Raw genomic sequence first — 13,072 nt, 5'->3', positions numbered from 1 at the left:
CTGTCTCTATTAAAAAAAAAAAAAAAAAATCAGCCATGCATGGTGGTGTGTGCCTATAGTCCCTATAGCTTCTTGGGAAGCTGAGGTGGGAGGATTGGTGGAGCTCAGGAGTTTGAGGCTACAGTGAGCCATAATTCTGCCACTGCACTCCAGGCTAGGTGACAGAGTGAGACCCCATCTCAGGAAAAAAACGATTTTCAATAAATTTTTAAGTTTTATTATTTATGTCATTAAAACAAATATATGTTAATGTAGCAACATCAGAAAGTTAAAGTCACTTATAATTTTACAGAAATCACTGTCATTAACATTTCTGCATATTCTTCCAGATTTTTTCTAAGCATATGTATTTATAAGCAGATATTCATTCAATAAATGAATTATTACTCTACACCTACGTGACAAATACTGTTTTCTGTGCTGGAGATACAAGGATGATCAAGACACTTAAAGTCTCTATGTATAAAATTTATATTCTGTGTATTTTATAACTATATCTGAATTTTTAAAATCCAGTTTATTTCATGATATCACAGAGGAAGTGAACATTTTAAGTGAACTCATGTTTGCTAATTAACTAACACAATTATGGAAAATGCAAAAGAAACTGACCTGAATATAGAGATTTAATTTAATATAAAGCTGTCTGATGGCAAGGTAATAGAAATTTCTTCAATGTACTGAGGTGTTCACATAGATCTAAAATTTTCTGGAATTAAAGAATTTTGGGCCAGGTGCAATGGCTTACTCTTGTAATCCCAGCACTTTGGAAGGCCGAGGCAGGCGGATCACAAGGTCAGGAGGTCGAGACCATCGTCGCTAACATGGTGAAACCCTGTCTCCACCAAAAATACAAAAAATGAGCCGGGCATGGGGGCACGCACCGGTAGTCCCAGCTACTTGCGAGGCTGAGGTGGGAGAATAGCCTGAACCTGGGAGATGGAGGTTGCAGTGAGCCGAGATCACGCCACTGCACTCCAGCCTGGACGACAGAGCGAGATTGAAAAAAAAAAAAAAGAACTTTGGAAAATTCAGCTTAGATCACTAACAGGTAACAAAATTATACTTTTCTACTGATACTATAAAAGAGTAGGACATACAAAATTTCAAATCTCAATTAAATAAAACAAGAGTTTCATGAACTTGGTTCAAAGTAGAGGTATTCAGACTAAATGAAAAGTGTATTGGACAGAATGAAGCTGGTGACATTATTTGCCACTGTAAATTTCCCTAATATTCAAAACAATCATAGCCCCTCGAAGAATTCTAGAGCATTTTTGTAGCAACAAAGGCACACTTTCAGGAGACAGCTCTAGATTTATCTAAATGAGAATAAATTTTTGTGACTATATTTACAGTATAAACCTCAGAAAGCATCTGTGTCAAAATGGGGAACAACAGACCACTGGATTCTACTTGAGGTTGGAAGGTGAGAGGAGGATGAGGATCAAAAAACTGCCCATTAAGTACTATGCTCACTATCTGAGTGACAAAATAATCGGTACATCACACCCCAACAACATGCAATTTACCCGTGTACCAAACCTGCACGCATACTCCCTGAACTTAAAAGCTGGAAAGAAAAAACAACAAAGAAAGAAAGTGTCCTGTATAATGAGATGTATGTCCCATCAGCATGAATATTTAACTGTTAAAAAGAAAAAGTAATCAAGCTTACTGTGAATTAAAGCCAATAAAATAATTTGAATATGCAAATTTCTATAAAAGACACTGAATCAATAATTGATAACCTTCAAAAATAGAAAGCAATAGGCCCAGATGTTTTACTGGTGAATTTTACCAAACATTTAAAGAAGAAATATGCATGCTATAGATAACATCTTAAAACAGAAGCAGAGGGAACATTTCCTGACTCATCCTACGAGACCAGTATTACCCTAATACCAAAACCAGATAAAGATTTTTTTTTCTTTTTCTTTTTCTTTTTTTCTGAGACAGGGTTTTGTCTTGTCTTGCACAGGCTGGAGCGCAGTGGCGCAATCTTGGCTCACTGCCGCCTCTGCCTCCTGAGTTCAAGCGATTCTCTCTTCTCAGACTCCCGAGTGAGTAGCTGGGATTACAGGCGCACACCACAACACCTGGCTAATTTTGTATTTTTAGTAGAGACGGGGTTTCAACACGTTGGCTAGGCTGGTCTTGAATTCCTGACCTCAGGTGATCCACCTGCCTAGGCTTCCCAAAGTGCTGGGATTACAAGCGTGAGCCACCACGCCTGGCAAGATATTTTTAAAAAGGAAAACTATAGAATAATATCTCTTATGACATAAATACAAAAATCTTCAATAAAATATTAGCAAATCAAGTCTAAAAATGTACCAAAAAATCATACACTACAACCAAGTAGGATTTATTACAGGTACACAGGGCTCATTCAATACGTGAAAATAAATTAATGTAATCCATCACATAAAAACGCATTAGAATTACATTAGGCATCACATCAACAGAAACTGTATGATCATTTCAACAGACACAGAAAAAGCAGGCCAGGCCTGGTGGCTCACACTTGTAATCCCAACACTTTGGGAGGCTGAGGTGGGATCACTTGAGGCCACGAGTTAGAGACTAGGCTGGGCAGTACAGTAAGACTCTGCCTCTATTTATTTAATTAAAAAAAAAAAAAGGAAAAGGCATTTGATGAAATCCAACACCAATCATGATAAAAACTCTCAACAAACTAGGTAAAGGGGTGACTGTTAATTTGATAAAGCACAACTAAAAAAAACCCTACAACTAGCATCATACTTAATGGTGAAAAACTAGATACTTTTCCCCTAAGATTGGGAACAATGTGAAGATGGCCCCTCTCACCACTCCTATTCAACATACTATTGAAAGTCCTAGTAAAGCAATAAAACAAACAAACAAAAAAAAACTAAAAAAAATAAAAGATATACAGACTGGGAAGAAGATATAAAACTATCTTTATATGCAGATGACGTAACTGTCTTTGTAGAAAATCCCAAAGGACAAAAAACAAAAACAAAAACCTCCTGGAACTAATAAACAATTCTACCAAGGTATCAAGGTTGCAGGATAAAAGGTTCATACACAAAAGTCAATCACTTTCCTGTATCCCAGCAATGAATGATTAATTAAGAGTTTGAAATTTAAAAGCATAATACCAGCCAGGCCCAGGGGCTCATGCCTGAAATTCCAGCATTTTGGGAGGCCAAGGTGGACAGATTACTTGAGCCAAGGAGTTTGAGACCAGCTTGGGCAACATGGCAAAACCCTGTCTCTACTAAAAATACAAAAATTAGCTGGGTGTGATGGCATATGCATGTAGTCCCAGCTACTTGGGAGGCTGAGGTGGGAGGATTGCTTGAGCCCAGGAGGTGGAGGTTGTAGTGAGGTGAGATCACATCACTGCACTCCAGCCTGGGTGACAGAGTGAGACCCCATCTCAAAAAAACAAAACAAGACAAAACCCAGCACTATTTATGTTAGCACCAGAGAGAGACAGAGAGAAGGAGAGAGAGATACTTAGATATGAATCTAATAAAATAAGCAAAGGAAACGTATGAGGAAAACTATAAAATTCTGATGAAAAATATCAAATATCTAAATAAATGGAGGCAGAGTCCATGTTCATAGACCAGGAGGCTCAATATTTTTAAGACATCAATTTTTCCTAACTTGATCTATACATTCAATAAAATCCCAAACAAAATACAGCAAGTCACTCCAGGCTGGGTGACACAGCAAGACCTTATCTCTAAAAATGGGAAAAAGAAAACAGCAAGTTATATTGTGCATATCAAAAAACTGATTTAAAGTTTATGTGAAAAGGCAAAAGACCTAAGTGAATAACCAGTACATTACTGAAGAACAAAGTTGGAGAACTAATGCAACCCAATTTCAAGACCTGACTTACTGTAAACCTATGATAATCTATTCAAGACAACATGATACTGGAGGGGCATGGTGGCTCATGCCTGTAATCTCAGAACTTTGGAAGGCTGAGGCAGGTGGATCACCTGAGGTCAGGATTTTGAGACCAGCCTGGTCAACATGGTGAAACCCTATCTCTACTAAAAATACAAAAATTAGCTGGGCGTGGTTGTGCACGCCTGTAGTCCCAGATACTTGGGAGGCTGAGGCATGGGAACTGCTTGAACCCAGGATGCAGAGGTTGCAGTGAGCCAAGATCACGTCACTGCACTCCAGCCTGGGCAACAGTGCAAGACTCCATCTCAAAGAAAAAAAAAAAAGACAACATGATACTGTCAAAACAAAAACAAACAAACAAAAGAACAGGCCAATAGATTAAAAGAACAGAATAAAGAGACTAGGTATAGATCTGCACAGTCAACTGATCTTTAACAAAAGAATAAAAGCAACTCAGTGGAGAAAGGATAGTCTTTTCAACAAATGGTGCTGGAATAATGGACATCTACATGCAAAAAAATGAATGTACACACAAACCTTACACGCTTAAAAAATTAACTCAAAAAGAATCATATAGGCCAGGCACGGTGGCTCACACCTGTAATCCCAGCACTTTGGGAGGCTGAGGCAGGCAGATCACAAGGTCAGGAGATCGAGACCATCCTGGCTAACACGTGAAGCCCCATCTCTACTAAAATACAAGAAAAAATTAGCCAGACATGGTGGCAGGAGCCTGTAGTCCCAGCTACTCAGGAGGCTGAGGCAGGAGAATGGTGTGAACCTGGGAGGCAGAGCTTGCAGTGAGCCGAGATTGCGCCATTGCAGTCCAGCCTGAGACAGAGTAAGACTCCGTCTCAAAAAAAAAAGAAAAAGAATCACGTAACTAAATGTAAAACACAAACTATACAATTCCTAGAAGATAACAGAGGAGAAAACCTAGATGATTTTGGGTATGGTAATGACTTTTTAAATACAACACTAATTTTAACGAAGTCCAGTTTATTATTTCTTTCATGGATCATGTCTTTAACATTGTATTTTTAAAACTTCTCCTCTCAGCTCGGCGCGGAGGCTCATGCCTGTAATCCCAGCACTTTGGGAGGCCGAGGCAGGTGGATCACCTGAAGTCAGGAGTTCAAGACCAACCTGGTCACAATGGTGAAACACTGTCTCTACTAAAAATACAAAAAGTAGCTGGGCGTGGTGGTGTACACCTGTAATCCCAGCTACTCGGGAGGCTGAGGCAGGAGAATCAGTTGAACCCAGGAGATGGAGGTTGCAGTGAGCCGAGACTGCACTGTTTGGACGAAGGGAGGCAAGATGGTGCACTTCCGGGTTCTTCATCCCCCCCTCCCAACTTTTCCCGCGCCCACGAAAATGCAGCCGGCGACCCGGGAAGGTGCAGACCAACTGGGCATGCGCCAGGTGACATCAATCCGAAGAGACCAAGATTTACCTGGTCGCACCTGCGGAACGCCCCTGACACGCCCGTGCCCCACCTATTGCCCTCCCATTCCTAGAAAAGCCGCTCTCGGCCATTGAACCACGCGGACTTCCCAGTTTCCCACTGCTGTCGGGACTGTTGGAACTCCGTCCGAGAGCTTGGGGGGGGAACTCTGCCGGCCTTCTTTGCCGGAGGCCGACAGACTTCTTCTCCACACCTTAGGTTACTAAAATAAACTTGCAATTTTGCTCCTGACCTTTGCCTACTCGCTGGTTCTTTTGTGCTCGCTCTGGTGGTCTTAGAAAAACAAGTCATGCACCACTGCACTCCAGCCTGGGCGACAAGAGTAAAACTCTGTCTCAAAAAATAAAAATAAAAAACTTCTGCTCTCTAGAAAAGACAATGTCAAATGAATGAGAAGATGAACTACAAACTGGGAGAAAATATTTGCAAAATACATTCTGATAAAGGCTTTGTATCCCAAATACAAAAATAACTTTTTTTGTTTTTTTGTTTTTTTGAGATGGAGTCTTGCTCTGTTGCCCAGGCTGGAGTGAAGAGGCGGGATCTTGACTCACTGTAACCTCCACCTCCTGGGTTCAAGTGATTCTCCTGACTCAGCCTCCTGAGTAGCTGGAATTACAGGTGTGTGCCACCACGCCCGGCTAATTTTTTTTTTTTTTTTTTTTGTATTTTTAGTAGAGATGGGGTTTCACCATGTTGGTCAGGCTGGTCTCGAACTCCTGATCTCGCAATCCGCCTGCCTCAGCATCCCAAAGTGCTGGAATTACAGGTGTGAGCCAATGAGCCCAGCCATACAAAGAACTTTTAAAACTCAACAATAAGAACCCAGTTTTAAAAATGTTGAAAAGATACACTTCACCAAAGAAGGCAAAGATGGTAAATGAACATATGAAAACATGCTTAACATCATATGTCATAGGAGAATTGCAAATGAAATGAAAACTTAGGTATCACAAACACCTATTAGAATACCTAAAATAAAACAACTGACGATATCAAATGCTGACAAGGATGCAGAACAGCAGGAAGTCTCATTTGTTGTTGCTGGGAATGGAAAATGGTATAGCCACCTTAGGAGATAGTTTGGCAGTTTCTTACAAAGCTAAAACATAGGCTTACCATACAACCTAGAAAGTGCACTACTACGTATTTACCCAATGGAGCTGGAAATTTATATCCCACAAAAATGTGTACATAAGGCCAAGGCAGGAGGATTGCTTGAGTTCAAGAACAGACTGGGCAACCCGCAGAAAGAAAAAAACAAATTCCAGTTATCTAACTGATACTATCAAAACTTCTCTGGGCTTAGTGTGAGATTCTAAATATACTTTTCTCTATACTGTCTTTGAAAAACATCGCTTTTTCTATACTGTCTTTGAAAAACATTGAAAAAAATTTTTTTGTACTGTCTTTGAAAAACATTGAAAAACTTACATTTTTAGATGACTAAAAAGCTCTATTTCAACATTATTGTCTAACTTTTAAAATCCACAAATATCTCATAAATATAGTAGACAAACAGCATGGGAGCTAGATACAGTGGCTCACGCCTGTAATTCTGGTGATTTGGGAGGCCAAGGCAGGAAGATCACTTGAGGGGAGGAGTTCATGACCAGCCTGGGCAACAAAGCAAGACTATGTCTCTACAAAAACCAAAAAAATTTAGCCAGGTGTGATGTCTTGTGCCTGCAGTCCTAGCTACTTACTCAGAGGGCTGAGGTGAGAGGATCACTTGAGCCCAGGAGTTCAAGGCTGCAGTGAGCTCTGATCACATCACTGCACTCCAGCCTGGGTGACAGAGTAAGACCCTCTCAAAACAAAACAAAAGAACATGGGATCGGCTGGGCGCAGTGGCTCACGCCTGTAATCCCAACACTTCGGTAGGCTGAGGCGAGCAGATCACGATATCAGGAGATCGAAACCATCCTGGCTAATACGGTGAAACCCCGTCTCTACTAAAAATACAAAAAAAGAAAAAATTAGCCAGGTGTGGTGGTGGGCACCTGTAATCCCAGCTACTTGGGAGGCTGAGGCAGGAGAATGGCGTGAACCTGGGAGGCGGAGCTTGCAGTGAGCCAAGACTGCACCACTGAAATCCAGCCTGGGCGACAGAGCGAGACTCCATCTCAAAAAATATAATAATAATACTAAGATTTTTTGTTTCTAAGAGTTGATTATCCTGATTTTTAAAATTCATTTAACTATTATTTACTGACTGACTTCCAATGTGCACTGAACAGAAATACAAAAGAACTCTATTAAAACAGGAAACTTTTTACAAAGTTAAATTCAACTGCAAATAAGGTCCTACTGAGGGGCTCATTAAAAATGAAATACCTATTAGGAATATAACTTTTAAAAAATTTATCTTTTTTCTTGCTTTTTTCCTATTAGGAATACAATTTACTATTCTAAAATAAATTGTCAAGAACACGATTTAAATACAGTTTTTCTTTTTCTTTCTTTTTTTTTTTGAGGCGGAGTTTCACTCGTTGCCCAGGCTGGAGTGCAATGGCGCGATCTTGGCTCACTGCACCCTCCACCTCTCAGGTTCAAGCAATTCTCCTGCCTCAGCCTCCTGAATAGCTGGGATTACAGGCAGGTGGCACCACGCCCGGCTAATTTTATATTTTTAGTAGAGACTGAGTTTCTCCATGTTGGTCAGGCTGGTCCTGAACTCACAACCTCAGGTGATCCACCTACCTTGAACTCCCATAGTGCTGAGATTATGGGTGTGAGGCACTGCACCCAGAATTTTTTTTTTTTTTTTTTTTGGGGACAGAGTTTCGCTCTGCTGCCCAGGCTGGAGTACAGTGGCACGATCTTGGCTCGCTGCAACTTTCGCCTCCCAGGTTCAAGTGATTCTCGTGCCTCAGCCATCTGAGTAGGTGGGATTACAGGCATGCGCCACCATGCCCAGTTAATTTTTTTATTTTTACTACAGAACGAGTTTCACAACATTGGCCAGGCTGGTCTGGAATTCCTGGCCTTGAGTGATCTGCTCGCCTTAGCTTCCCAAAGTGCTGAGATTACAGGTGTGAGCCACTACACCTGGCTTAATTTTCTAAAGTAAACTGAATATTCACTGTCTAAACGTGATGACATCAAGATAAAAAAAATTTCTTAATATTTCTGAGAGCTCTTTGACTTTTAAAATATAAGCACTATTATGATAGATCAATTAAGATTATGAATTTAATTGTCATAGTTACAAAATAAAATGTATTGAATTTCAACTATCCTAAATAATTATTAGCTAGAATCATCAACAATCACTCTACTATTCTGTGATATAGGACCTATTATTATCACCATTTTATAGAAAAAGAAGATGAGGTTCATTGCTCAAAATTACAAGGTTATCATTTATTGAGCATTTACCATAGTAAGGTACTACGCTAAGAGTTTCACCTATATAATTTTATTCAACCCTTTCAACGACGCTGTGATTCAGTTACTTGTTCCAATGTACATATAGGATAGGTGAATAAGTAACTTTCCCAAGATTACAAATATGCTGAGTGGCTAAGCAAAAACTCAAACCTACATGTGTTTATTTCAAAGCCCGTATTCTATTATTACAATAGGAGCTTTTTCAAGGCAATAAACAAAGCTCCCTTCTGCCTTTATTAGTCAAAAATCCATAGCTTTAAATCTTTTTCTGGATAGGTTAACAAATTAAAGATGTTAAAAGAAATTATTTGTTCCTTTTTGTTTGCAACTTTTGCTGGTTGAAATTTAATTAGAAGCAGTACCCTAACATACAAAAAGCTCTATCTCTGACACCATCCAAAAACTAGAGCTGTAACTATGCAGGCATTGTAGCCACTCTGAAAAAACATTAGGTAGAACAGATTGAGAAGTGGAGTTTAGGAAGAAGTTGTAAAAGTGCCAATAGCTTAGGGGTAAGAATTCCAAATATTCCCAGTTTCCTGACAGGTACTCTGATCCCACTGCAAGTTACCCTTTACTAGCCTAATTTTTTTTTTTTTTTTTTTTTTACTTTATTTACTTTTGCTCACTCATTCTGAAATTTCATCAGTAAAATTTTCATTGACATCAATAAGCCCTTTTTCTTAAAAAGAAAAAAACTCTGGAGAGAACATCAGCTATTAACACATTTGTATAAATTTATGTAAGGATAGATTTCTTCCTTTAAAATGAGTTAAAAAGAGCTACCCTGAGAGAGTGAAAAGCTTTACTTGGAGGTGAGAAAGCAAGTACAGGTGAGACTCAAAGAACGTAGAGGGATTCTAAGATGCACAGAATGCTAACATGCACAGAATGCTGCAGTGAAGACTGAGGGAAGTGTGACTGCCTTAGGTAAGTACACTAGTTAAGGGGTGGTGAGTATGTTGACAGAGAAAGACTGCCAAACACAAACCACCTACTGCAGAATTTTGCCCATATTGGGATTTTGCCAATGGAATAAACATAACTATATTTTCTACTGCCTTCTGGGAATGAAAATCTATGGGTTAAAGAAGCTTTTTGTGGTTATACTGAGAAAATATTAAAATAGTTTCTATACAGAAAAGTGGGTTTTAATATGACAATTGACCTAAGCTATTGTTGAAATGGAGACTAAAAGTACATTTTAAAGTTACAGACACACTTTAAAAAAATAATTTGGATGCAGTAAAAAGTATTACCTCTTCCTTCCTCCTTTCTTCCATCAATTTGCTTTATCTTCTTCAATCCTGACAACCGCAGAGTGACTTAAAACAGCTGATTTTCCCAGCTATCCTGAATGCCGGTATATGCTATAAATTTTTATTCCTAACTGCCAATTAACTCCGTCAAAGTAAACTTTTTTGTTTGTTTGAGACAGAGTCTTGCTCTGTCGCCCAAGCTGGAGTGCAGTGGCACAATCTCAGCTCACTGCAAGCTCCACCTCCCAGGTTCACGCCATTCTCCTGCCTCAGCCTCCAGAGTAGCTGGGACTGGCCGGGCGCGGTGGCTCACACCTGTAATCCCAGCTCTCAGGGAGGCAGAGGCGGGAGGATAGCTTGAGCCCAGGAGTTCGAGACCTGCCTGGGTAATACAGCGAGACCCCGTTCTCCACAAAAAGGAAAAAAAAAAAAAAAGACAAAAAAAGACAGAGTAGCTGGGACTACAGGTGCCCACCACCATGCCCGGCTAATTTTTTTGTATGAGGGTTTCACGCTGTTAGCCAGGATGGTCTTGATCTCCTGACCTCGTGATCCACCCGCCTCAGCCTCCCAAAGTGCTGGGATTACAGGCGTGAGCCACCATGCCCGGCCCTGTCAAAATGAAGATATTAATATTAAATAACTAGGTATAAAATGTTCTTTCTGAAGATGGCCGAATAGGAACAGCTCCAGCCTCTAGCTCACAGCGCGAGTGACACAGAAGATGGGTGATTTCTGCATTTTCAACTGAGGTACTGGGTTCATCTCACTGGGGAGTGCCAGACAATCAGTGCTGGTCAGCTGGTACAGCCCAACCAGCGAGAGCTGAAGCAGGGCGAGGCATTGCCTCACCTGGGAAGCACAAGGGAGAAGGGAATGCCTTTTCCCAGCCAAGGGAAACTGAGACACACAACACCTGGAAAATCAGGTAACTCCCACCCTAATACTGCACTTTACCAAGGGTCTTAGCAAACGGCACACCAGGAGATTATATCCCACACCTGGCCCAGAGGGTCCAACATCCACGGAGCCTCCCTCATTGCTAGCACAGCAGTCTGAGATCTAACTGCAAGGCAGCAGCAAGGTTAAGGGAGGGGCGCCCGCCATTGCTGAGGCTTAAGTAGGTAAACAAAGCCACCAGGAAGCTCGAACTGGGTGGAGCCCACCGCAGCTCAACGAGGCCTGCCTGTCTCTGTAGACTCCACCTCTGGGGACAGGGCATAGCTAAACAAAAAGCAGCAGAAACCTCGGCAGAGGTAAATGACCCTGTCTGACAGCTTTGAAGAGAGCAGTGGGTTTCCCAGCACGGAGGCTGAGATCTGAGAATGGACAGACTGCATGCTCAAGTGGGTCCCTGACCCCTGAGTAGCCTAACTGGGAGACATACCCCACTAGGTGCAGACTGACACCTCACACCTCACACAGCTGGGCACATCTCTGAAACGAAGTTTCCAGAGCAAGAATCAGACAACAACACTCACTGTTCAGCAATATTCTATCTTCTGCAGCCTCCGCTGCTGATACCCAGGCAAACAGCATCTGGAGTGGTCCTCAAGCAAACTCCAACAGACCTGCAGCTGAGGGTCCTGACTGTTAGAAGGAAAACTAACAAACAGAAAGGACACCCACGCCAAAACCCCATCAGTACGTCACCATCATCAAAGACCAAAGGAAGATAAAACCACAAAGACGGGGAAAAAGCAGGGTAGAAAAGCTGGAAATTCAAAAAATCAGAGTGCATCTCTCCCTCCAAAGGAATTCAATTCATCGCCAGCAACTGATCAAAGTTGGATGGAGAATGACTTTGACAAGTTGAGAGAAGAAGGCTTTGGTCAATCAAACTTCTCAGAGCTAAAGGAGGAACTATGTACCCAGCGCAAAGAAACCAAAAATCTTGAAAAAAGAATGGAAGAACGGATAACTAGAATAATCAATGCAGAGAAGGCCATAAACTAACTGATAGAGATAAAAACCATGACATGAGAATTATGTGACAAATGCACAAGCTTCAGTAACCGACTTGATCAACTGGAAGAAACAGTATCAATGACTGAAGATCAAATGAATGAAATGAAGCGAGAAGAGAAGTGTAAAGAAAAAAGAGGAGATCGGCGCAATCCTACAATCTAAGGTTCGGTCTCAGTGTCCTGCGAGGAGGCTGGACCCCTCCTTGGCCGATGATCGTGGCCTTGCCGGTTTCTGGAGAGGCATAGAGAAGAGCCATGCCCGGGCGCCCCGGACTCTGCACTCCGGGGATCCCGGTTCATGGGGTGCAGGCCGCAGCGCTGGCGGGAGCCGGAACCTTCGACTGCCTACCTAGGCAGTAACTCCGGTTCGGGCCACAGCGTCTGAATCTCCCTATAGTGCTGAGGCTGCGCCTTGGCCCCAGGCGGCGGGCAACATCGGGGCTGGTGGGCCGTGCAGCTTCTTGTTGCTGGGGCCGCGCTGGGAGTTTGGGAGGCTGAGGCCACCCAGCAGCCACAATGGTGCGCATGAATGTCCTGGCTGATGCTCTCAAGAGCATCAACAATGCCGAAAAGAGAGGCAAACGCCAGGTGCTTATTAGGCCGTGCTCCAAAGTCATCATCCGGTTTCTCACTGTGATGATGAAGCATGGTTACATTGGCGAATTTGAAATCATTGATGATCACAGAGCTGGGAAAATTGTTGTGAACCTTACAGGCAGGCTAAACAAGTGTGGAGTGATCAGCCCCAGATTTGATGTGCAACTCAAAGATCTAGAAAAATGGCAGAATAACCTGCTTCCATCCCGCCAGTTTGGTTTCATTGTACTGACAACCTCAGCTGGCATCATGGACCATGAAGAAGCAAGACGAAAACACACAGGAGGGAAAATCCTGGGATTCTTTTTCTAGGGATGTAATACATACATTTACAAATAAAATGCCTCATGGACAAAAAAAAAAAAAAAGAAAAAAGAAAAAAGAGGAAAATGAAATGAAGCGAGAAGAGAAGTGTAAAGAAAAAAGAGGAAAATGAAATGAAGCGAGAAGAGAAGTGTAAAGAAAAAAGAGGAAAA

At 41.7% G+C, this 13,072-nt stretch overlaps 1 protein-coding gene and 1 pseudogene across 3 annotated transcripts in view; one reads left to right on the top strand and one right to left on the bottom strand.

The window, feature by feature from the left end:
* The window catches only part of CARF (calcium responsive transcription factor), an 85,842-nt gene that overhangs the window by 61,793 nt on the left and 10,977 nt on the right, over positions 1-13,072 (bottom strand). The gene's annotated exons all lie outside the window — the stretch shown is intronic.
* On the top strand, positions 12,501-12,964 carry LOC111547445 (annotated as a pseudogene). Its single transcript, XR_004229217.1, has one exon. The product of XR_004229217.1 is annotated as a 40S ribosomal protein S15a pseudogene (transcript).

This window comes from Piliocolobus tephrosceles, chromosome 11, assembly GCF_002776525.5.
Source record: "Piliocolobus tephrosceles isolate RC106 chromosome 11, ASM277652v3, whole genome shotgun sequence".
NCBI lineage: Eukaryota > Metazoa > Chordata > Mammalia > Primates > Cercopithecidae > Piliocolobus > Piliocolobus tephrosceles.
The sequence above is the reverse complement of the archived record's forward strand: the minus strand, read 5'-3'. Positions and strand labels throughout refer to the sequence as shown.